This window comes from Hyperolius riggenbachi, chromosome 3 (assembly GCF_040937935.1).
Source record: "Hyperolius riggenbachi isolate aHypRig1 chromosome 3, aHypRig1.pri, whole genome shotgun sequence".
NCBI lineage: Eukaryota > Metazoa > Chordata > Amphibia > Anura > Hyperoliidae > Hyperolius > Hyperolius riggenbachi.
The window spans coordinates 77,402,540-77,421,642 of NC_090648.1; the positions used below are offsets into that span (position 1 = coordinate 77,402,540).

Below are 19,103 nucleotides of genomic sequence, written 5' to 3' on the forward strand. Positions count from 1 at the left end.
CCCCCAGATGCATTCAGCTCTTACCGAACGCCTCCCATATGGTCTAGCGGTCAGGATTCCTGGTTTTCACCCAGGCGGCCCGGGTTCGACTCCCGGTACGGGAACGTCCTGCCTTTTGGCTAAGGTGCGCTCATCAGAATCAAGCTTCCCAGGTGAGCGTACCGGAGCCCAACAAAAGCCTTCTCCTTGGGGGCCTATTAGTGCAGGGGAAGAACGGCTGTTGGCCAGAAAAAGGTCCTCCCTCTGTAATACTGGCTGTTTTCTCTTCGCCCCATCTACAAAAGTTCTCGGCGGGTGACAAGAAAGGCAATGTCCAAAGTCAGATTTTCAGTTGCTCCAAGCCCCTTTTGCAACTCTGCTGCTGATAGCGCTGATGTCCAGACTCTACTCTCAGTGGTATCTCAGTGGGTGGGAAAGTGATCAAAAGTCTCCGCGATAGGCTTGTACGCTTATAGGGTGGACTTGCCCTAACCAAAAGGCTGTCCAAGCATGAGGACAGTGCCCCGTGTGAGGATTGAACTCACGACCTTCAGATTATGAGACTGACACGCTACCTACTGCGCTAACGAGGCAGTGCTTTTGCCACTGTGCCGCACACGCGCCAGGTAAGTTGGCTCATGGTTTGCTGTCTAGACAGAGCTGATGCCCCCCCTCTGGCTCTCGAGCTCCTTTTTCCCCCAGATGCATTCAGCTCTTACCGAACGCCTCCCATATGGTCAAGCGGTCAGGATTCCTGGTTTTCACCCAGGCGGCCCGGGTTCGACTCCCGGTATGGGAACGTCCTGCCTTTTGGCTAAGGTGCGCTCATCAGAATCAAGCTTCCCAGGTGAGCGTACCGGAGCCCAACAAAAGCCTTCTCCTTGGGGGCCTATTAGTGCAGGGGAAGAACGGCTGTTGGCCAGAAAAAGGTCCTCCCTCTGTAATACTGGCTGTTTTCTCTTCGCCCCATCTACAAAAGTTCTCGGCGGGTGACAAGAAAGGCAATGTCCAAAGTCAGATTTTCAGTTGCTCCAAGCCCCTTTTGCAACTCTGCTGCTGATAGCGCTGATGTCCAGACTCTACTCTCAGTGGTATCTCAGTGGGTGGGAAAGTGATCAAAAGTCTCCGCGATAGGCTTGTACGCTTATAGGGTGGACTTGCCCTAACCAAAAGGCTGTCCAAGCATGAGGACAGTGCCCCGTGTGAGGATTGAACTCACGACCTTCAGATTATGAGACTGACACGCTACCTACTGCGCTAACGAGGCAGTGCTTTTGCCACTGTGCCGCACACGCGCCAGGTAAGTTGGCTCATGGTTTGCTGTCTAGACAGAGCTGATGCCCCCCCTCTGGCTCTTGAGCTCCTTTTTCCCCCAGATGCATTCAGCTCTTACCGAACGCCTCCCATATGGTCAAGCGGTCAGGATTCCTGGTTTTCACCCAGGCGGCCCGTGTTCGACTCCCGGTATGGGAACGTCCTGCCTTTTGGCTAAGGTGCGCTCATCAGAATCAAGCTTCCCAGGTGAGCGTACCGGAGCCCAACAAAAGCCTTCTCCTTGGGGGCCTATTAGTGCAGGGGAAGAACGGCTGTTGGCCAGAAAAAGGTCCTCCCTCTGTAATACTGGCTGTTTTCTCTTCGCCCCATCTACAAAAGTTCTCGGCGGGTGACAAGAAAGGCAATGTCCAAAGTCAGATTTTCAGTTGCTCCAAGCCCCTTTTGCAACTCTGCTGCTGATAGCGCTGATGTCCAGACTCTACTCTCAGTGGTATCTCAGTGGGTGGGAAAGTGATCAAAAGTCTCCGCGATAGGCTTGTACGCTTATAGGGTGGACTTGCCCTAACCAAAAGGCTGTCCAAGCATGAGGACAGTGCCCCGTGTGAGGATTGAACTCACGACCTTCAGATTATGAGACTGACGCGCTACCTACTGCCCTAACGAGGCAGTGCTTTTGCCACTGTGCCGCACACGCGCCAGGTAAGTTGGCTCATGGTTTGCTGTCTAGACAGAGCTGATGCCCCCCTCTGGCTCTCGAGCTCCTTTTTCCCCCAGATGCATTCAGCTCTTACCGAACGCCTCCCATATGGTCTAGCGGTCAGGATTCCTGGTTTTCACCCAGGCGGCCCGGGTTCGACTCCCGGTACGGGAACGTCCTGCCTTTTGGCTAAGGTGCGCTCATCAGAATCAAGCTTCCCAGGTGAGCGTACCGGAGCCCAACAAAAGCCTTCTCCTTGGGGGCCTATTAGTGCAGGGGAAGAACGGCTGTTGGCCAGAAAAAGGTCCTCCCTCTGTAATACTGGCTGTTTTCTCTTCGCCCCATCTACAAAAGTTCTCGGCGGGTGACAAGAAAGGCAATGTCCAAAGTCAGATTTTCAGTTGCTCCAAGCCCCTTTTGCAACTCTGCTGCTGATAGCGCTGATGTCCAGACTCTACTCTCAGTGGTATCTCAGTGGGTGGGAAAGTGATCAAAAGTCTCCGCGATAGGCTTGTACGCTTATAGGGTGGACTTGCCCTAACCAAAAGGCTGTCCAAGCATGAGGACAGTGCCCCGTGTGAGGATTGAACTCACGACCTTCAGATTATGAGACTGACACGCTACCTACTGCGCTAACGAGGCAGTGCTTTTGCCACTGTGCCGCACACGCGCCAGGTAAGTTGGCTCATGGTTTGCTGTCTAGACAGAGCTGATGCCCCCCTCTGGCTCTCGAGCTCCTTTTTCCCCCAGATGCATTCAGCTCTTACCGAACGCCTCCCATATGGTCTAGCGGTCAGGATTCCTGGTTTTCACCCAGGCGGCCCGGGTTCGACTCCCGGTACGGGAACGTCCTGCCTTTTGGCTAAGGTGCGCTCATCAGAATCAAGCTTCCCAGGTGAGCGTACCGGAGCCCAACAAAAGCCTTCTCCTTGGGGGCCTATTAGTGCAGGGGAAGAACGGCTGTTGGCCAGAAAAAGGTCCTCCCTCTGTAATACTGTCTGTTTTCTCTTCGCCCCATCTACAAAAGTTCTCGGTGGGTGACAAGAAAGGCAATGTCCAAAGTCAGATTTTCAGTTGCTCCAAGCCCCTTTTGCAACTCTGCTGCTGATAGCGCTGATGTCCAGACTCTACTCTCAGTGGTATCTCAGTGGGTGGGAAAGTGATCAAAAGTCTCCGCGATAGGCTTGTACGCTTATAGGGTGGACTTGCCCTAACCAAAAGGCTGTCCAAGCATGAGGACAGTGCCCCGTGTGAGGATTGAACTCACGACCTTCAGATTATGAGACTGACGCGCTACCTACTGCGCTAACGAGGCAGTGCTTTTGCCACTGTGCCGCACACGTGCCAGGTAAGTTGGCTCATGGTTTGCTGTCTAGACAGAGCTGATGCCCCCCTCTGGCTCTCGAGCTCCTTTTTCCCCCAGATGCATTCAGCTCTTACCGAACGCCTCCCATATGGTCTAGCGGTCAGGATTCCTGGTTTTCACCCAGGCGGCCTGGGTTCGACTCCCGGTATGGGAACGTCCTGCCTTTTGGCTAAGGTGCGCTCATCAGAATCAAGCTTCCCAGGTGAGCGTACCGGAGCCCAACAAAAGCCTTCTCCTTGGGGGCCTATTAGTGCAGGGGAAGAACGGCTGTTGGCCAGAAAAAGGTCCTCCCTCTGTAATACTGGCTGTTTTCTCTTCGCCCCATCTACAAAAGTTCTCGGCGGGTGACAAGAAAGGCAATGTCCAAAGTCAGATTTTCAGTTGCTCCAAGCCCCTTTTGCAACTCTGCTGCTGATAGCGCTGATGTCCAGACTCTACTCTCAGTGGTATCTCAGTGGGTGGGAAAGTGATCAAAAGTCTCCGCGATAGGCTTGTACGCTTATAGGGTGGACTTGCCCTAACCAAAAGGCTGTCCAAGCATGAGGACAGTGCCCCGTGTGAGGATTGAACTCACGACCTTCAGATTATGAGACTGACGCGCTACCTACTGCGCTAACGAGGCAGTGCTTTTGCCACTGTGCCGCACACGCGCCAGGTAAGTTGGCTCATGGTTTGCTGTCTAGACAGAGCTGATGCCCCCCTCTGGCTCTCGAGCTCCTTTTTCCCCCAGATGCATTCAGCTCTTACCGAACGCCTCCCATATGGTCTAGCGGTCAGGATGCCTGGTTTTCACCCAGGCGGCCCGGGTTCGACTCCCGGTACGGGAACGTCCTGCCTTTTGGCTAAGGTGCGCTCATCAGAATCAAGCTTCCCAGGTGAGCGTACCGGAGCCAAACAAAAGCCTTCTCCTTGGGGGCCTATTAGTGCAGGGGAAGAACGGCTGTTGGCCAGAAAAAGGTCCTCCCTCTGTAATACTGGCTGTTTTCTCTTCACCCCATCTACAAAAGTTCTCGGCGGGTGACAAGAAAGGCAATGTCCAAAGTCAGATTTTCAGTTGCTCCAAGCCCCTTTTGCAACTCTGCTGCTGATAGCGGTGATGTCCAGACTCTACTCTCAGTGGTATCTCAGTGGGTGGGAAAGTGATCAAAAGTCTCCGCGATAGGCTTGTACGCTTATAGGGTGGACTTGCCCTAACCAAAAGGCTGTCCAAGCATGAGGACAGTGCCCCGTGTGAGGATTGAACTCACGACCTTCAGATTATGAGACTGACACGCTACCTACTGCGCTAACGAGGCAGTGCTTTTGCCACTGTGCCGCACACGCGCCAGGTAAGTTGGCTCATGGTTTGCTGTCTAGACAGAGCTGATGCCCCCCTCTGGCTCTCGAGCTCCTTTTTCCCCCAGATGCATTCAGCTCTTACCGAACGCCTCCCATATGGTCTAGCGGTCAGGATTCCTGGTTTTCACCCAGGCGGCCCGGGTTCGACTCCCGGTACGGGAACGTCCTGCCTTTTGGCTAAGGTGCGCTCATCAGAATCAAGCTTCCCAGGTGAGCGTACCGGAGCCCAACAAAAGCCTTCTCCTTGGGGGCCTATTAGTGCAGGGGAAGAACGGCTGTTGGCCAGAAAAAGGTCCTCCCTCTGTAATACTGGCTGTTTTCTCTTCGCCCCATCTACAAAAGTTCTCGGCGGGTGACAAGAAAGGCAATGTCCAAAGTCAGATTTTCAGTTGCTCCAAGCCCCTTTTGCAACTCTGCTGCTGATAGCGCTGATGTCCAGACTCTACTCTCAGTGGTATCTCAGTGGGTGGGAAAGTGATCAAAAGTCTCCGCGATAGGCTTGTACGCTTATAGGGTGGACTTGCCCTAACCAAAAGGCTGTCCAAGCATGAGGACAGTGCCCCGTGTGAGGATTGAACTCACGACCTTCAGATTATGAGACTGACGCGCTACCTACTGCGCTAACGAGGCAGTGCTTTTGCCACTGTGCCGCACATGCGCCAGGTAAGTTGGCTCATGGTTTGCTGTCTAGACAGAGCTGATGCCCCCCTCTGGCTCTCGAGCTCCTTTTTCCCCCAGATGCATTCAGCTCTTACCGAACGCCTCCCATATGGTCTAGCGGTCAGGATTCCTGGTTTTCACCCAGGCGGCCCGGGTTCGACTCCCGGTATGGGAATGTCCTGCCTTTTGGCTAAGGTGCGCTCATCAGAATCAAGCTTCCCAGGTGAGCGTACCGGAGCCCAACAAAAGCCTTCTCCTTGGGGGCCTATTAGTGCAGGGGAAGAACGGCTGTTGGCCAGAAAAAGGTCCTCTCTCTGTAATACTGGCTGTTTTCTCTTCGCCCCATCTACAAAAGTTCTCGGCGGGTGACAAGAAAGGCAATGTCCAAAGTCAGATTTTCAGTTGCTCCAAGCCCCTTTTGCAACTCTGCTGCTGATAGCGCTGATATCCAGACTCTACTCTCAGTGGTATCTCAGTGGGTGGGAAAGTGATCAAAAGTCTCCGCGATAGGCTTGTACGCTTATAGGGTGGACTTGCCCTAACCAAAAGGCTGTCCAAGCATGAGGACAGTGCCCCGTGTGAGGATTGAACTCACGACCTTCAGATTATGAGACTGACACGCTACCTACTGCGCTAACGAGGCAGTGCTTTTGCCACTGTGCCGCACACGCGCCAGGTAAGTTGGCTCATGGTTTGCTGTCTAGACAGAGCTGATGCCCCCCTCTGGCTCTCGAGCTCCTTTTTCCCCCAGATGCATTCAGCTCTTACCGAACGCCTCCCATATGGTCAAGCGGTCAGGATTCCTGGTTTTCACCCAGGCGGCCCGGGTTCGACTCCCGGTATGGGAACGTCCTGCCTTTTGGCTAAGGTGCGCTCATCAGAATCAAGCTTCCCAGGTGAGCGTACCGGAGCCCAACAAAAGCCTTCTCCTTGGGGGCCTATTAGTGCAGGGGAAGAACGGCTGTTGGCCAGAAAAAGGTCCTCCCTCTGTAATACTGGCTGTTTTCTCTTCGCCCCATCTACAAAAGTTCTCGGCGGGTGACAAGAAAGGCAATGTCCAAAGTCAGATTTTCAGTTGCTCCAAGCACCTTTTGCAACTCTGCTGCTGATAGCGCTGATGTCCAGACTCTACTCTCAGTGGTATCTCAGTGGGTGGGAAAGTGATCAAAAGTCTCCGCGATAGGCTTGTACGCTTATAGGGTGGACTTGCCCTAACCAAAAGGCTGTCCAAGCATGAGGACAGTGCCCCGTGTGAGGATTGAACTCACAACCTTCAGATTATGAGACTGACGCGCTACCTACTGCGCTAACGAGGCAGTGCTTTTGCCACTGTGCCGCACACGCGCCAGGTAAGTTGGCTCATGGTTTGCTGTCTAGACAGAGCTGATGCCCCCCTCTGGCTCTCGAGCTCCTTTTTCCCCCAGATGCATTCAGCTCTTACCGAATGCCTCCCATATGGTCAAGCGGTCAGGATTCCTGGTTTTCACCCAGGCGGCCCGGGTTTGACTCCCAGTATGGGAACGTCCTGCCTTTTGGCTAAGGTGCGCTCATCAGAATCAAGCTTCCCAGGTGAGCGTACCGGAGCCCAACAAAAGCCTTCTCCTTGGGGGCCTATTAGTGCAGGGGAAGAACGGCTGTTGGCCAGAAAAAGGTCCTCCCTCTGTAATACTGGCTGTTTTCTCTTCGCCCCATCTACAAAAGTTCTCGGCGGGTGACAAGAAAGGCAATGTCCAAAGTCAGATTTTCAGTTGCTCCAAGCCCCTTTTGCAACTCTGCTGCTGATAGCGCTGATGTCCAGACTCTACTCTCAGTGGTATCTCAGTGGGTGGGAAAGTGATCAAAAGTCTCCGCGATAGGCTTGTACGCTTATAGGGTGGACTTGCCCTAACCAAAAGGCTGTCCAAGCATGAGGACAGTGCCCCGTGTGAGGATTGAACTCACGACCTTCAGATTATGAGACTGACGCGCTACTTACTGCGCTAACGAGGCAGTGCTTTTGCCACTGTGCCGCACACGCGCCAGGTAAGTTGGCTCATGGTTTGCTGTCTAGACAGAGCTGATGCCCCCCTCTGGCTCTCGAGCTCCTTTTTCCCCCAGATGCATTCAGCTCTTACCGAATGCCTCCCATATGGTCTAGCGGTCAGGATTCCTGGTTTTCACCCAGGCGGCCCGGGTTCGACTCCCGGTACGGGAACGTCCTGCCTTTTGGCTAAGGTGCGCTCATCAGAATCAAGCTTCCCAGGTGAGCGTACCGGAGCCCAACAAAAGCCTTCTCCTTGGGGGCCTATTAGTGCAGGGGAAGAACGGCTGTTGGCCAGAAAAAGGTCCTCCCTCTGTAATACTGGCTGTTTTCTCTTCGCCCCATCTACAAAAGTTCTCGGCGGGTGACAAGAAAGGCAATGTCCAAAGTCAGATTTTCAGTTGCTCCAAGCCCCTTTTGCAACTCTGCTGCTGATAGCGCTGATGTCCAGACTCTACTCTCAGTGGTATCTCAGTGGGTGGGAAAGTGATCAAAAGTCTCCGCGATAGGCTTGTACGCGTATAGGGTGGACTTGCCCTAACCAAAAGGCTGTCCAAGCATGAGGACAGTGCCCCGTGTGAGGATTGAACTCACGACCTTCAGATTATGAGACTGACGCGCTACCTACTGCGCTAACGAGGCAGTGCTTTTGCCACTGTGCCGCACACGCGCCAGGTAAGTTGGCTCATGGTTTGCTGTCTAGACAGAGCTGATGCCCGCCTCTGGCTCTCGAGCTCCTTTTTCCCCCAGATGCATTCAGCTCTTACCGAACGCCTCCCATATGGTCTAGCGGTCAGGATTCCTGGTTTTCACCCAGGCGTCACGGGTTCGACTCCCGGTATGGGAACGTCCTTAGCTTTTGGCTAAGGTGCGCTCATCAGAATTAGGGATGCTCATTCGGATTCCACGGAAATGCAATTTCCGAAATTCCGATCGGAAATTGCATTTCCGCATCGGAATGCGGAAATCGTTAATGCAAGTGCGTTAGGCGGATTTCCGCCGGAAATCACGGAAATTCCGCCCGACTTTACCATTGATTTTCTCAAAAACTATGAAGTCTTTTTGAAAACTTTTTTTTTGCATCTTGTTCAGGAGATTCTGCTTAATAAACCCTGAAAATTTGGTGTTTCTAGGACTTACGGGGGCTTTGCTATTAACCGCTAAAGTCGGTGGATTTTTACTGTAATGTAAAATGCAGAAAATCCGCATCTGCCTATTTTCTGCATTTACATTACAGTAAAAATACGCCGACTTTAGCGGTTAATAGCAAAGCCCCCGTAAGTCCTAGAAACACCAAATTTTCAGGGTTTATTAAGCAGAATCTCCTGAACAGGATGCAAAAAAAAGTTTTCAAAAAGACCTTATAGTTTTTGAGAAAATTGATGTTAAAGTCGGGCGGAATTTCCGCGATTTCCGGCGGAAATTCTGCATTGGAATGCGGAAATTGGTAGCGGAAAGCGGAATCGGTATTTGGCAATGGCGGAATGCGGATTTACCGCGGAATCGGAAATTGGCATTTCCGACCATCCCTAATCAGAATCAAGCTTCCCAGGTGAGCGTACCGGAGCCCAACAAAAGCCTTCTCCTTGGGGGCCTATTAGTGCAGGGGAAGAACGGCTGTTGGCCAGAAAAAGGTCCTCTCTCTGTAATACTGTCTGTTTTCTCTTCGCCCCATCTACAAAAGTTCTCGGTGGGTGACAAGAAAGGCAATGTCCAAAGTCAGATTTTCAGTTGCTCCAAGCCCCTTTTGCAACTCTGCTGCTGATAGCGCTGATGTCCAGACTCTACTCTCAGTGGTATCTCAGTGGGTGGGAAAGTGATCAAAAGTCTCCGCGATAGGCTTGTACGCTTATAGGGTGGACTTGCCCTAACCAAAAGGCTGTCCAAGCATGAGGACAGTGCCCCGTGTGAGGATTGAACTCACGACCTTCAGATTATGAGACTGACGCGCTACCTACTGCGCTAACGAGGCAGTGCTTTTGCCACTGTGCCGCACACGTGCCAGGTAAGTTGGCTCATGGTTTGCTGTCTAGACAGAGCTGATGCCCCCCTCTGGCTCTCGAGCTCCTTTTTCCCCCAGATGCATTCAGCTCTTACCGAACGCCTCCCATATGGTCTAGCGGTCAGGATTCCTGGTTTTCACCCAGGCGGCCTGGGTTCGACTCCCGGTATGGGAACGTCCTGCCTTTTGGCTAAGGTGCGCTCATCAGAATCAAGCTTCCCAGGTGAGCGTACCAGAGCCCAACAAAAGCCTTCTCCTTGGGGGCCTATTAGTGCAGGGGAAGAACGGCTGTTGGCCAGAAAAAGGTCCTCCCTCTGTAATACTGGCTGTTTTCTCTTCGCCCCATCTACAAAAGTTCTCGGCGGGTGACAAGAAAGGCAATGTCCAAAGTCAGATTTTCAGTTGCTCCAAGCCCCTTTTGCAACTCTGCTGCTGATAGCGCTGATGTCCAGACTCTACTCTCAGTGGTATCTCAGTGGGTGGGAAAGTGATCAAAAGTCTCCGCGATAGGCTTGTACGCTTATAGGGTGGACTTGCCCTAACCAAAAGGCTGTCCAAGCATGAGGACAGTGCCCCGTGTGAGGATTGAACTCACGACCTTCAGATTATGAGACTGACGCGCTACCTACTGCGCTAACGAGGCAGTGCTTTTGCCACTGTGCCGCACACGCGCCAGGTAAGTTGGCTCATGGTTTGCTGTCTAGACAGAGCTGATGCCCCCCTCTGGCTCTCGAGCTCCTTTTTCCCCCAGATGCATTCAGCTCTTACCGAACGCCTCCCATATGGTCTAGCGGTCAGGATTCCTGGTTTTCACCCAGGCGGCCCGGGTTCGACTCCCGGTACGGGAACGTCCTGCCTTTTGGCTAAGGTGCGCTCATCAGAATCAAGCTTCCCAGGTGAGCGTACCGGAGCCAAACAAAAGCCTTCTCCTTGGGGGCCTATTAGTGCAGGGGAAGAACGGCTGTTGGCCAGAAAAAGGTCCTCCCTCTGTAATACTGGCTGTTTTCTCTTCGCCCCATCTACAAAAGTTCTCGGCGGGTGACAAGAAAGGCAATGTCCAAAGTCAGATTTTCAGTTGCTCCAAGCCCCTTTTGCAACTCTGCTGCTGATAGCGGTGATGTCCAGACTCTACTCTCAGTGGTATCTCAGTGGGTGGGAAAGTGATCAAAAGTCTCCGCGATAGGCTTGTACGCTTATAGGGTGGACTTGCCCTAACCAAAAGGCTGTCCAAGCATGAGGACAGTGCCCCGTGTGAGGATTGAACTCACGACCTTCAGATTATGAGACTGACACGCTACCTACTGCGCTAACGAGGCAGTGCTTTTGCCACTGTGCCGCACACGCGCCAGGTAAGTTGGCTCATGGTTTGCTGTCTAGACAGAGCTGATGCCCCCCTCTGGCTCTCGAGCTCCTTTTTCCCCCAGATGCATTCAGCTCTTACCGAACGCCTCCCATATGGTCTAGCGGTCAGGATTCCTGGTTTTCACCCAGGCGGCCCGGGTTCGACTCCCGGTACGGGAACGTCCTGCCTTTTGGCTAAGGTGCGCTCATCAGAATCAAGCTTCCCAGGTGAGCGTACCGGAGCCCAACAAAAGCCTTCTCCTTGGGGGCCTATTAGTGCAGGGGAAGAACGGCTGTTGGCCAGAAAAAGGTCCTCCCTCTGTAATACTGGCTGTTTTCTCTTCGCCCCATCTACAAAAGTTCTCGGCGGGTGACAAGAAAGGCAATGTCCAAAGTCAGATTTTCAGTTGCTCCAAGCCCCTTTTGCAACTCTGCTGCTGATAGCGCTGATGTCCAGACTCTACTCTCAGTGGTATCTCAGTGGGTGGGAAAGTGATCAAAAGTCTCCGCGATAGGCTTGTACGCTTATAGGGTGGACTTGCCCTAACCAAAAGGCTGTCCAAGCATGAGGACAGTGCCCCGTGTGAGGATTGAACTCACGACCTTCAGATTATGAGACTGACGCGCTACCTACTGCGCTAACGAGGCAGTGCTTTTGCCACTGTGCCGCACATGCGCCAGGTAAGTTGGCTCATGGTTTGCTGTCTAGACAGAGCTGATGCCCCCCTCTGGCTCTCGAGCTCCTTTTTCCCCCAGATGCATTCAGCTCTTACCGAACGCCTCCCATATGGTCTAGCGGTCAGGATTCCTGGTTTTCACCCAGGCGGCCCGGGTTCGACTCCCGGTATGGGAATGTCCTGCCTTTTGGCTAAGGTGCGCTCATCAGAATCAAGCTTCCCAGGTGAGCGTACCGGAGCCCAACAAAAGCCTTCTCCTTGGGGGCCTATTAGTGCAGGGGAAGAACGGCTGTTGGCCAGAAAAAGGTCCTCTCTCTGTAATACTGGCTGTTTTCTCTTCGCCCCATCTACAAAAGTTCTCGGCGGGTGACAAGAAAGGCAATGTCCAAAGTCAGATTTTCAGTTGCTCCAAGCCCCTTTTGCAACTCTGCTGCTGATAGCGCTGATATCCAGACTCTACTCTCAGTGGTATCTCAGTGGGTGGGAAAGTGATCAAAAGTCTCCGCGATAGGCTTGTACGCTTATAGGGTGGACTTGCCCTAACCAAAAGGCTGTCCAAGCATGAGGACAGTGCCCCGTGTGAGGATTGAACTCACGACCTTCAGATTATGAGACTGACACGCTACCTACTGCGCTAACGAGGCAGTGCTTTTGCCACTGTGCCGCACACGCGCCAGGTAAGTTGGCTCATGGTTTGCTGTCTAGACAGAGCTGATGCCCCCCTCTGGCTCTCGAGCTCCTTTTTCCCCCAGATGCATTCAGCTCTTACCGAACGCCTCCCATATGGTCAAGCGGTCAGGATTCCTGGTTTTCACCCAGGCGGCCCGGGTTCGACTCCCGGTATGGGAACGTCCTGCCTTTTGGCTAAGGTGCGCTCATCAGAATCAAGCTTCCCAGGTGAGCGTACCGGAGCCCAACAAAAGCCTTCTCCTTGGGGGCCTATTAGTGCAGGGGAAGAACGGCTGTTGGCCAGAAAAAGGTCCTCCCTCTGTAATACTGGCTGTTTTCTCTTCGCCCCATCTACAAAAGTTCTCGGCGGGTGACAAGAAAGGCAATGTCCAAAGTCAGATTTTCAGTTGCTCCAAGCACCTTTTGCAACTCTGCTGCTGATAGCGCTGATGTCCAGACTCTACTCTCAGTGGTATCTCAGTGGGTGGGAAAGTGATCAAAAGTCTCCGCGATAGGCTTGTACGCTTATAGGGTGGACTTGCCCTAACCAAAAGGCTGTCCAAGCATGAGGACAGTGCCCCGTGTGAGGATTGAACTCACAACCTTCAGATTATGAGACTGACGCGCTACCTACTGCGCTAACGAGGCAGTGCTTTTGCCACTGTGCCGCACACGCGCCAGGTAAGTTGGCTCATGGTTTGCTGTCTAGACAGAGCTGATGCCCCCCTCTGGCTCTCGAGCTCCTTTTTCCCCCAGATGCATTCAGCTCTTACCGAATGCCTCCCATATGGTCAAGCGGTCAGGATTCCTGGTTTTCACCCAGGCGGCCCGGGTTCGACTCCCAGTATGGGAACGTCCTGCCTTTTGGCTAAGGTGCGCTCATCAGAATCAAGCTTCCCAGGTGAGCGTACCGGAGCCCAACAAAAGCCTTCTCCTTGGGGGCCTATTAGTGCAGGGGAAGAACGGCTGTTGGCCAGAAAAAGGTCCTCCCTCTGTAATACTGGCTGTTTTCTCTTCGCCCCATCTACAAAAGTTCTCGGCGGGTGACAAGAAAGGCAATGTCCAAAGTCAGATTTTCAGTTGCTCCAAGCCCCTTTTGCAACTCTGCTGCTGATAGCGCTGATGTCCAGACTCTACTCTCAGTGGTATCTCAGTGGGTGGGAAAGTGATCAAAAGTCTCCGCGATAGGCTTGTACGCTTATAGGGTGGACTTGCCCTAACCAAAAGGCTGTCCAAGCATGAGGACAGTGCCCCGTGTGAGGATTGAACTCACGACCTTCAGATTATGAGACTGACGCGCTACTTACTGCGCTAACGAGGCAGTGCTTTTGCCACTGTGCCGCACACGCGCCAGGTAAGTTGGCTCATGGTTTGCTGTCTAGACAGAGCTGATGCCCCCCTCTGGCTCTCGAGCTCCTTTTTCCCCCAGATGCATTCAGCTCTTACCGAATGCCTCCCATATGGTCTAGCGGTCAGGATTCCTGGTTTTCACCCAGGCGGCCCGGGTTCGACTCCCGGTACGGGAACGTCCTGCCTTTTGGCTAAGGTGCGCTCATCAGAATCAAGCTTCCCAGGTGAGCGTACCGGAGCCCAACAAAAGCCTTCTCCTTGGGGGCCTATTAGTGCAGGGGAAGAACGGCTGTTGGCCAGAAAAAGGTCCTCCCTCTGTAATACTGGCTGTTTTCTCTTCGCCCCATCTACAAAAGTTCTCGGCGGGTGACAAGAAAGGCAATGTCCAAAGTCAGATTTTCAGTTGCTCCAAGCCCCTTTTGCAACTCTGCTGCTGATAGCGCTGATGTCCAGACTCTACTCTCAGTGGTATCTCAGTGGGTGGGAAAGTGATCAAAAGTCTCCGCGATAGGCTTGTACGCGTATAGGGTGGACTTGCCCTAACCAAAAGGCTGTCCAAGCATGAGGACAGTGCCCCGTGTGAGGATTGAACTCACGACCTTCAGATTATGAGACTGACGCGCTACCTACTGCGCTAACGAGGCAGTGCTTTTGCCACTGTGCCGCACACGCGCCAGGTAAGTTGGCTCATGGTTTGCTGTCTAGACAGAGCTGATGCCCGCCTCTGGCTCTCGAGCTCCTTTTTCCCCCAGATGCATTCAGCTCTTACCGAACGCCTCCCATATGGTCTAGCGGTCAGGATTCCTGGTTTTCACCCAGGCGTCACGGGTTCGACTCCCGGTATGGGAACGTCCTTAGCTTTTGGCTAAGGTGCGCTCATCAGAATTAGGGATGCTCATTCGGATTCCACGGAAATGCAATTTCCGAAATTCCGATCGGAAATTGCATTTCCGCATCGGAATGCGGAAATCGTTAATGCAAGTGCGTTAGGCGGATTTCCGCCGGAAATCACGGAAATTCCGCCCGACTTTACCATTGATTTTCTCAAAAACTATGAAGTCTTTTTGAAAACTTTTTTTTTGCATCTTGTTCAGGAGATTCTGCTTAATAAACCCTGAAAATTTGGTGTTTCTAGGACTTACGGGGGCTTTGCTATTAACCGCTAAAGTCGGTGGATTTTTACTGTAATGTAAAATGCAGAAAATCCGCATCTGCCTATTTTCTGCATTTACATTACAGTAAAAATACGCCGACTTTAGCGGTTAATAGCAAAGCCCCCGTAAGTCCTAGAAACACCAAATTTTCAGGGTTTATTAAGCAGAATCTCCTGAACAGGATGCAAAAAAAAGTTTTCAAAAAGACCTTATAGTTTTTGAGAAAATTGATGTTAAAGTCGGGCGGAATTTCCGCGATTTCCGGCGGAAATTCCGCATTGGAATGCGGAAATTGGTAGCGGAAAGCGGAATCGGTATTTGGCAATGGCGGAATGCGGATTTACCGCGGAATCGGAAATTGGCATTTCCGACCATCCCTAATCAGAATCAAGCTTCCCAGGTGAGCGTACCGGAGCCCAACAAAAGCCTTCTCCTTGGGGGCCTATTAGTGCAGGGGAAGAACGGCTGTTGGCCAGAAAAAGGTCCTCTCTCTGTAATACTGGCTGTTTTCTCTTCGCCCCATCTACAAAAGTTCTCGGCGGGTGACAAGAAAGGCAATGTCCAAAGTCAGATTTTCAGTTGCTCCAAGCCCCTTTTGCAACTCTGCTGCTGATAGCGCTGATGTCCAGACTCTACTCTCAGTGGTATCTCAGTGGGTGGGAAAGTGATCAAAAGTCTCCGCGATAGGCTTGTACGCTTATAGGGTGGACTTGCCCTAACCAAAAGGCTGTCCAAGCATGAGGACAGTGCCCCGTGTGAGGATTGAACTCAGGACCTTCAGATTATGAGACTGACACGCTACCTACTGCGCTAACGAGGCAGTGCTTTTGCCACTGTGCCGCACACGCGCCAGGTAAGTTGGCTCATGGTTTGCTGTCTAGACAGAGCTGATGCCCCCCCTCTGGCTCTCGAGCTCCTTTTTCCCCCAGATGCATTCAGCTCTTACCGAACGCCTCCCATATGGTCAAGCGGTCAGGATTCCTGGTTTTCACCCAGGCGGCCCGGGTTCGACTCCCGGTATGGGAACGTCCTGCCTTTTGGCTAAGGTGCGCTCATCAGAATCAAGCTTCCCAGGTGAGCGTACCGGAGCCCAACAAAAGCCTTCTCCTTGGGGGCCTATTAGTGCAGGGGAAGAACGGCTGTTGGCCAGAAAAAGGTCCTCCCTCTGTAATACTGTCTGTTTTCTCTTCGCCCCATCTACAAAAGTTCTCGGTGGGTGACAAGAAAGGCAATGTCCAAAGTCAGATTTTCAGTTGCTCCAAGCCCCTTTTGCAACTCTGCTGCTGATAGCGCTGATGTCCAGACTCTACTCTCAGTGGTATCTCAGTGGGTGGGAAAGTGATCAAAAGTCTCCGCGATAGGCTTGTACGCTTATAGGGTGGACTTGCCCTAACCAAAAGGCTGTCCAAGCATGAGGACAGTGCCCCGTGTGAGGATTGAACTCACGACCTTCAGATTATGAGACTGACGCGCTACCTACTGCGCTAACGAGGCAGTGCTTTTGCCACTGTGCCGCACACGTGCCAGGTAAGTTGGCTCATGGTTTGCTGTCTAGACAGAGCTGATGCCCCCCTCTGGCTCTCGAGCTCCTTTTTCCCCCAGATGCATTCAGCTCTTACCGAACGCCTCCCATATGGTCTAGCGGTCAGGATTCCTGGTTTTCACCCAGGCGGCCCGGGTTCGACTCCCGGTATGGGAACGTCCTGCCTTTTGGCTAAGGTGCGCTCATCAGAATCAAGCTTCCCAGGTGAGCGTACCGGAGCCCAACAAAAGCCTTCTCCTTGGGGGCCTATTAGTGCAGGGGAAGAACGGCTGTTGGCCAGAAAAAGGTCCTCCCTCTGTAATACTGGCTGTTTTCTCTTCGCCCCATCTACAAAAGTTCTCGGCGGGTGACAAGAAAGGCAATGTCCAAAGTCAGATTTTCAGTTGCTCCAAGCCCCTTTTGCAACTCTGCTGCTGATAGCGCTGATGTCCAGACTCTACTCTCAGTGGTATCTCAGTGGGTGGGAAAGTGATCAAAAGTCTCCGCGATAGGCTTGTACGCTTATAGGGTGGACTTGCCCTAACCAAAAGGCTGTCCAAGCATGAGGACAGTGCCCCGTGTGAGGATTGAACTCACGACCTTCAGATTATGAGACTGACGCGCTACCTACTGCGCTAACGAGGCAGTGCTTTTGCCACTGTGCCGCACACGCGCCAGGTAAGTTGGCTCATGGTTTGCTGTCTAGACAGAGCTGATGCCCCCCTCTGGCTCTCGAGCTCCTTTTTCCCCCAGATGCATTCAGCTCTTACCGAACGCCTCCCATATGGTCTAGCGGTCAGGATTCCTGGTTTTCACCCAGGCGGCCCGGGTTCGACTCCCGGTACGGGAACGTCCTGCCTTTTGGCTAAGGTGCGCTCATCAGAATCAAGCTTCCCAGGTGAGCGTACCGGAGCCCAACAAAAGCCTTCTCCTTGGGGGCCTATTAGTGCAGGGGAAGAACGGCTGTTGGCCAGAAAAAGGTCCTCCCTCTGTAATACTGGCTGTTTTCTCTTCGCCCCATCTACAAAAGTTCTCGGCGGGTGACAAGAAAGGCAATGTCCAAAGTCAGATTTTCAGTTGCTCCAAGCCCCTTTTGCAACTCTGCTGCTGATAGCGGTGATGTCCAGACTCTACTCTCAGTGGTATCTCAGTGGGTGGGAAAGTGATCAAAAGTCTGCGCGATAGGCTTGTACGCTTATAGGGTGGACTTGCCCTAACCAAAAGGCTGTCCAAGCATGAGGACAGTGCCCCGTGTGAGGATTGAACTCACGACCTTCAGATTATGAGACTGACACGCTACCTACTGCGCTAACGAGGCAGTGCTTTTGCCACTGTGCCGCACACGCGCCAGGTAAGTTGGCTCATGGTTTGCTGTCTAGACAGAGCTGATGCCCCCCTCTGGCTCTCGAGCTCCTTTTTCCCCCAGATGCATTCAGCTCTTACCGAACGCCTCCCATATGGTCTAGCGGTCAGGATTCCTGGTTTTCACCCAGGCGGCCCGGGTTCGACTCCCGGTACGGGAACGTCCTGCCTTTTGGCTAAGGTGCGCTCATCAGAATCAAGCTTCCCAGGTGAGCGTACCGGAGCCCAACAAAAGCCTTCTCCTTGGGGGCCTATTAGTGCAGGGGAAGAACGGCTGTTGGCCAGAAAAAGGTCCTCCCTCTGTAATACTGGCTGTTTTCTCTTCGCCCCATCTACAAAAGTTCTCGGCGGGTGACAAGAAAGGCAATGTCCAAAGTCAGATTTTCAGTTGCTCCAAGCCCCTTTTGCAACTCTGCTGCTGATAGCGCTGATGTCCAGACTCTACTCTCAGTGGTATCTCAGTGGGTGGGAAAGTGATCAAAAGTCTCCGCGATAGGCTTGTACGCTTATAGGGTGGACTTGCCCTAACCAAAAGGCTGTCCAAGCATGAGGACAGTGCCCCGTGTGAGGATTGAACTCACGACCTTCAGATTATGAGACTGACGCGCTACCTACTGCGCTAACGAGGCAGTGCTTTTGCCACTGTGCCGCACATGCGCCAGGTAAGTTGGCTCATGGTTTGCTGTCTAGACAGAGCTGATGCCCCCCTCTGGCTCTCGAGCTCCTTTTTCCCCCAGATGCATTCAGCTCTTACCGAACGCCTCCCATATGGTCTAGCGGTCAGGATTCCTGGTTTTCACCCAGGCGGCCTGGGTTCGACTCCCGGTATGGGAATGTCCTGCCTTTTGGCTAAGGTGCGCTCATCAGAATCAAGCTTCCCAGGTGAGCGTACCGGAGCCCAACAAAAGCCTTCTCCTTGGGGGCCTATTAGTGCAGGGGAAGAACGGCTGTTGGCCAGAAAAAGGTCCTCTCTCTGTAATACTGGCTGTTTTCTCTTCGCCCCATCTACAAAAGTTCTCGGCGGGTGACAAGAAAGGCAATGTCCAAAGTCAGATTTTCAGTTGCTCCAAGCCCCTTTTGCAACTCTGCTGCTGATAGCGCTGATATCCAGACTCTACTCTCAGTGGTATCTCAGTGGGTGGGAAAGTGATCAAAAGTCTCCGCGATAGGCTTGTACGCTTATAGGGTGGACTTGCCCTAACCAAAAGGCTGTCCAAGCATGAGGACAGTGCCCCGTGTGAGGATTGAACTCACGACCTTCAGATTATGAGACTGACACGCTACCTACTGCGCTAACGAGGCAGTGCTTTTGCCACTGTGCCGCACACGCGCCAGGTAAGTTGGCTCATGGTTTGCTGTCTAGACAGAGCTGATGCCCCCCTCTGGCTCTCGAGCTCCTTTTTCCCCCAGATGCATTCAGCTCTTACCGAACGCCTCCCATATGGTCAAGCGGTCAGGATTCCTGGTTTTCACCCAGGCGGCCCGGGTTCGACTCCCGGTATGGGAACGTCCTGCCTTTTGGCTAAGGTGCGCTCATCAGAATCAAGCTTCCCAGGTGAGCGTACCGGAGCCCAACAAAAGCCTTCTCCTTGGGGGCCTATTAGTGCAGGGGAAGAACGGCTGTTGGCCAGAAAAAGGTCCTCCCTCTGTAATACTGGCTGTTTTCTCTTCGCCCCATCTACAAAAGTTCT

General features: G+C 52.8%; 50 non-coding genes across 50 annotated transcripts; 24 read left to right on the forward strand and 26 right to left on the reverse strand.

The window, feature by feature from the left end:
• Positions 1-32: 32 nt before the first annotated feature.
• Positions 33-104, forward strand: TRNAE-UUC (transfer RNA glutamic acid (anticodon UUC)). Its single transcript has one exon. It is a non-coding gene; the product is annotated as a tRNA-Glu (tRNA).
• A 395-nt stretch (positions 105-499) lies between these two features.
• TRNAM-CAU (transfer RNA methionine (anticodon CAU)) lies at positions 500-572 on the reverse strand. Its single transcript has one exon. It is a non-coding gene; the product is annotated as a tRNA-Met (tRNA).
• Positions 573-706: 134 nt separating this feature from the next.
• Positions 707-778, forward strand: TRNAE-UUC (transfer RNA glutamic acid (anticodon UUC)). Its single transcript has one exon. It is a non-coding gene; the product is annotated as a tRNA-Glu (tRNA).
• Positions 779-1,173: 395 nt separating this feature from the next.
• Positions 1,174-1,246, reverse strand: TRNAM-CAU (transfer RNA methionine (anticodon CAU)). The gene has a single exon. It is a non-coding gene; the product is annotated as a tRNA-Met (tRNA).
• A 601-nt stretch (positions 1,247-1,847) lies between these two features.
• TRNAM-CAU (transfer RNA methionine (anticodon CAU)) lies at positions 1,848-1,920 on the reverse strand. Its single transcript has one exon. It is a non-coding gene; the product is annotated as a tRNA-Met (tRNA).
• A 133-nt stretch (positions 1,921-2,053) lies between these two features.
• Positions 2,054-2,125, forward strand: TRNAE-UUC (transfer RNA glutamic acid (anticodon UUC)). The gene has a single exon. It is a non-coding gene; the product is annotated as a tRNA-Glu (tRNA).
• A 395-nt stretch (positions 2,126-2,520) lies between these two features.
• Positions 2,521-2,593, reverse strand: TRNAM-CAU (transfer RNA methionine (anticodon CAU)). Its single transcript has one exon. It is a non-coding gene; the product is annotated as a tRNA-Met (tRNA).
• Positions 2,594-2,726: 133 nt separating this feature from the next.
• On the forward strand, positions 2,727-2,798 carry TRNAE-UUC (transfer RNA glutamic acid (anticodon UUC)). The gene has a single exon. It is a non-coding gene; the product is annotated as a tRNA-Glu (tRNA).
• A 395-nt stretch (positions 2,799-3,193) lies between these two features.
• Positions 3,194-3,266, reverse strand: TRNAM-CAU (transfer RNA methionine (anticodon CAU)). Its single transcript has one exon. It is a non-coding gene; the product is annotated as a tRNA-Met (tRNA).
• A 133-nt stretch (positions 3,267-3,399) lies between these two features.
• TRNAE-UUC (transfer RNA glutamic acid (anticodon UUC)) lies at positions 3,400-3,471 on the forward strand. The gene has a single exon. It is a non-coding gene; the product is annotated as a tRNA-Glu (tRNA).
• A 395-nt stretch (positions 3,472-3,866) lies between these two features.
• Positions 3,867-3,939, reverse strand: TRNAM-CAU (transfer RNA methionine (anticodon CAU)). Its single transcript has one exon. It is a non-coding gene; the product is annotated as a tRNA-Met (tRNA).
• Positions 3,940-4,072: 133 nt separating this feature from the next.
• TRNAE-UUC (transfer RNA glutamic acid (anticodon UUC)) lies at positions 4,073-4,144 on the forward strand. The gene has a single exon. It is a non-coding gene; the product is annotated as a tRNA-Glu (tRNA).
• Positions 4,145-4,539: 395 nt separating this feature from the next.
• Positions 4,540-4,612, reverse strand: TRNAM-CAU (transfer RNA methionine (anticodon CAU)). The gene has a single exon. It is a non-coding gene; the product is annotated as a tRNA-Met (tRNA).
• Positions 4,613-4,745: 133 nt separating this feature from the next.
• TRNAE-UUC (transfer RNA glutamic acid (anticodon UUC)) lies at positions 4,746-4,817 on the forward strand. The gene has a single exon. It is a non-coding gene; the product is annotated as a tRNA-Glu (tRNA).
• A 395-nt stretch (positions 4,818-5,212) lies between these two features.
• On the reverse strand, positions 5,213-5,285 carry TRNAM-CAU (transfer RNA methionine (anticodon CAU)). Its single transcript has one exon. It is a non-coding gene; the product is annotated as a tRNA-Met (tRNA).
• A 133-nt stretch (positions 5,286-5,418) lies between these two features.
• On the forward strand, positions 5,419-5,490 carry TRNAE-UUC (transfer RNA glutamic acid (anticodon UUC)). The gene has a single exon. It is a non-coding gene; the product is annotated as a tRNA-Glu (tRNA).
• Positions 5,491-5,885: 395 nt separating this feature from the next.
• Positions 5,886-5,958, reverse strand: TRNAM-CAU (transfer RNA methionine (anticodon CAU)). The gene has a single exon. It is a non-coding gene; the product is annotated as a tRNA-Met (tRNA).
• Positions 5,959-6,091: 133 nt separating this feature from the next.
• On the forward strand, positions 6,092-6,163 carry TRNAE-UUC (transfer RNA glutamic acid (anticodon UUC)). The gene has a single exon. It is a non-coding gene; the product is annotated as a tRNA-Glu (tRNA).
• A 395-nt stretch (positions 6,164-6,558) lies between these two features.
• Positions 6,559-6,631, reverse strand: TRNAM-CAU (transfer RNA methionine (anticodon CAU)). Its single transcript has one exon. It is a non-coding gene; the product is annotated as a tRNA-Met (tRNA).
• A 600-nt stretch (positions 6,632-7,231) lies between these two features.
• On the reverse strand, positions 7,232-7,304 carry TRNAM-CAU (transfer RNA methionine (anticodon CAU)). The gene has a single exon. It is a non-coding gene; the product is annotated as a tRNA-Met (tRNA).
• A 133-nt stretch (positions 7,305-7,437) lies between these two features.
• Positions 7,438-7,509, forward strand: TRNAE-UUC (transfer RNA glutamic acid (anticodon UUC)). The gene has a single exon. It is a non-coding gene; the product is annotated as a tRNA-Glu (tRNA).
• Positions 7,510-7,904: 395 nt separating this feature from the next.
• TRNAM-CAU (transfer RNA methionine (anticodon CAU)) lies at positions 7,905-7,977 on the reverse strand. Its single transcript has one exon. It is a non-coding gene; the product is annotated as a tRNA-Met (tRNA).
• Positions 7,978-8,110: 133 nt separating this feature from the next.
• TRNAE-UUC (transfer RNA glutamic acid (anticodon UUC)) lies at positions 8,111-8,182 on the forward strand. Its single transcript has one exon. It is a non-coding gene; the product is annotated as a tRNA-Glu (tRNA).
• A 1,052-nt stretch (positions 8,183-9,234) lies between these two features.
• TRNAM-CAU (transfer RNA methionine (anticodon CAU)) lies at positions 9,235-9,307 on the reverse strand. The gene has a single exon. It is a non-coding gene; the product is annotated as a tRNA-Met (tRNA).
• Positions 9,308-9,440: 133 nt separating this feature from the next.
• Positions 9,441-9,512, forward strand: TRNAE-UUC (transfer RNA glutamic acid (anticodon UUC)). The gene has a single exon. It is a non-coding gene; the product is annotated as a tRNA-Glu (tRNA).
• Positions 9,513-9,907: 395 nt separating this feature from the next.
• Positions 9,908-9,980, reverse strand: TRNAM-CAU (transfer RNA methionine (anticodon CAU)). The gene has a single exon. It is a non-coding gene; the product is annotated as a tRNA-Met (tRNA).
• A 133-nt stretch (positions 9,981-10,113) lies between these two features.
• TRNAE-UUC (transfer RNA glutamic acid (anticodon UUC)) lies at positions 10,114-10,185 on the forward strand. Its single transcript has one exon. It is a non-coding gene; the product is annotated as a tRNA-Glu (tRNA).
• A 395-nt stretch (positions 10,186-10,580) lies between these two features.
• TRNAM-CAU (transfer RNA methionine (anticodon CAU)) lies at positions 10,581-10,653 on the reverse strand. Its single transcript has one exon. It is a non-coding gene; the product is annotated as a tRNA-Met (tRNA).
• A 133-nt stretch (positions 10,654-10,786) lies between these two features.
• TRNAE-UUC (transfer RNA glutamic acid (anticodon UUC)) lies at positions 10,787-10,858 on the forward strand. Its single transcript has one exon. It is a non-coding gene; the product is annotated as a tRNA-Glu (tRNA).
• Positions 10,859-11,253: 395 nt separating this feature from the next.
• Positions 11,254-11,326, reverse strand: TRNAM-CAU (transfer RNA methionine (anticodon CAU)). The gene has a single exon. It is a non-coding gene; the product is annotated as a tRNA-Met (tRNA).
• A 133-nt stretch (positions 11,327-11,459) lies between these two features.
• TRNAE-UUC (transfer RNA glutamic acid (anticodon UUC)) lies at positions 11,460-11,531 on the forward strand. Its single transcript has one exon. It is a non-coding gene; the product is annotated as a tRNA-Glu (tRNA).
• Positions 11,532-11,926: 395 nt separating this feature from the next.
• On the reverse strand, positions 11,927-11,999 carry TRNAM-CAU (transfer RNA methionine (anticodon CAU)). Its single transcript has one exon. It is a non-coding gene; the product is annotated as a tRNA-Met (tRNA).
• A 133-nt stretch (positions 12,000-12,132) lies between these two features.
• TRNAE-UUC (transfer RNA glutamic acid (anticodon UUC)) lies at positions 12,133-12,204 on the forward strand. Its single transcript has one exon. It is a non-coding gene; the product is annotated as a tRNA-Glu (tRNA).
• A 395-nt stretch (positions 12,205-12,599) lies between these two features.
• Positions 12,600-12,672, reverse strand: TRNAM-CAU (transfer RNA methionine (anticodon CAU)). The gene has a single exon. It is a non-coding gene; the product is annotated as a tRNA-Met (tRNA).
• Positions 12,673-13,272: 600 nt separating this feature from the next.
• TRNAM-CAU (transfer RNA methionine (anticodon CAU)) lies at positions 13,273-13,345 on the reverse strand. The gene has a single exon. It is a non-coding gene; the product is annotated as a tRNA-Met (tRNA).
• Positions 13,346-13,478: 133 nt separating this feature from the next.
• On the forward strand, positions 13,479-13,550 carry TRNAE-UUC (transfer RNA glutamic acid (anticodon UUC)). Its single transcript has one exon. It is a non-coding gene; the product is annotated as a tRNA-Glu (tRNA).
• Positions 13,551-13,945: 395 nt separating this feature from the next.
• On the reverse strand, positions 13,946-14,018 carry TRNAM-CAU (transfer RNA methionine (anticodon CAU)). The gene has a single exon. It is a non-coding gene; the product is annotated as a tRNA-Met (tRNA).
• Positions 14,019-14,151: 133 nt separating this feature from the next.
• TRNAE-UUC (transfer RNA glutamic acid (anticodon UUC)) lies at positions 14,152-14,223 on the forward strand. The gene has a single exon. It is a non-coding gene; the product is annotated as a tRNA-Glu (tRNA).
• Positions 14,224-15,275: 1,052 nt separating this feature from the next.
• TRNAM-CAU (transfer RNA methionine (anticodon CAU)) lies at positions 15,276-15,348 on the reverse strand. Its single transcript has one exon. It is a non-coding gene; the product is annotated as a tRNA-Met (tRNA).
• Positions 15,349-15,482: 134 nt separating this feature from the next.
• On the forward strand, positions 15,483-15,554 carry TRNAE-UUC (transfer RNA glutamic acid (anticodon UUC)). Its single transcript has one exon. It is a non-coding gene; the product is annotated as a tRNA-Glu (tRNA).
• A 395-nt stretch (positions 15,555-15,949) lies between these two features.
• Positions 15,950-16,022, reverse strand: TRNAM-CAU (transfer RNA methionine (anticodon CAU)). Its single transcript has one exon. It is a non-coding gene; the product is annotated as a tRNA-Met (tRNA).
• Positions 16,023-16,155: 133 nt separating this feature from the next.
• Positions 16,156-16,227, forward strand: TRNAE-UUC (transfer RNA glutamic acid (anticodon UUC)). Its single transcript has one exon. It is a non-coding gene; the product is annotated as a tRNA-Glu (tRNA).
• Positions 16,228-16,622: 395 nt separating this feature from the next.
• TRNAM-CAU (transfer RNA methionine (anticodon CAU)) lies at positions 16,623-16,695 on the reverse strand. Its single transcript has one exon. It is a non-coding gene; the product is annotated as a tRNA-Met (tRNA).
• Positions 16,696-16,828: 133 nt separating this feature from the next.
• On the forward strand, positions 16,829-16,900 carry TRNAE-UUC (transfer RNA glutamic acid (anticodon UUC)). Its single transcript has one exon. It is a non-coding gene; the product is annotated as a tRNA-Glu (tRNA).
• A 395-nt stretch (positions 16,901-17,295) lies between these two features.
• TRNAM-CAU (transfer RNA methionine (anticodon CAU)) lies at positions 17,296-17,368 on the reverse strand. Its single transcript has one exon. It is a non-coding gene; the product is annotated as a tRNA-Met (tRNA).
• A 133-nt stretch (positions 17,369-17,501) lies between these two features.
• TRNAE-UUC (transfer RNA glutamic acid (anticodon UUC)) lies at positions 17,502-17,573 on the forward strand. The gene has a single exon. It is a non-coding gene; the product is annotated as a tRNA-Glu (tRNA).
• A 395-nt stretch (positions 17,574-17,968) lies between these two features.
• On the reverse strand, positions 17,969-18,041 carry TRNAM-CAU (transfer RNA methionine (anticodon CAU)). The gene has a single exon. It is a non-coding gene; the product is annotated as a tRNA-Met (tRNA).
• A 133-nt stretch (positions 18,042-18,174) lies between these two features.
• TRNAE-UUC (transfer RNA glutamic acid (anticodon UUC)) lies at positions 18,175-18,246 on the forward strand. The gene has a single exon. It is a non-coding gene; the product is annotated as a tRNA-Glu (tRNA).
• A 395-nt stretch (positions 18,247-18,641) lies between these two features.
• TRNAM-CAU (transfer RNA methionine (anticodon CAU)) lies at positions 18,642-18,714 on the reverse strand. Its single transcript has one exon. It is a non-coding gene; the product is annotated as a tRNA-Met (tRNA).
• A 133-nt stretch (positions 18,715-18,847) lies between these two features.
• TRNAE-UUC (transfer RNA glutamic acid (anticodon UUC)) lies at positions 18,848-18,919 on the forward strand. The gene has a single exon. It is a non-coding gene; the product is annotated as a tRNA-Glu (tRNA).
• The last annotated feature ends 184 nt before the right edge of the window (positions 18,920-19,103 follow it).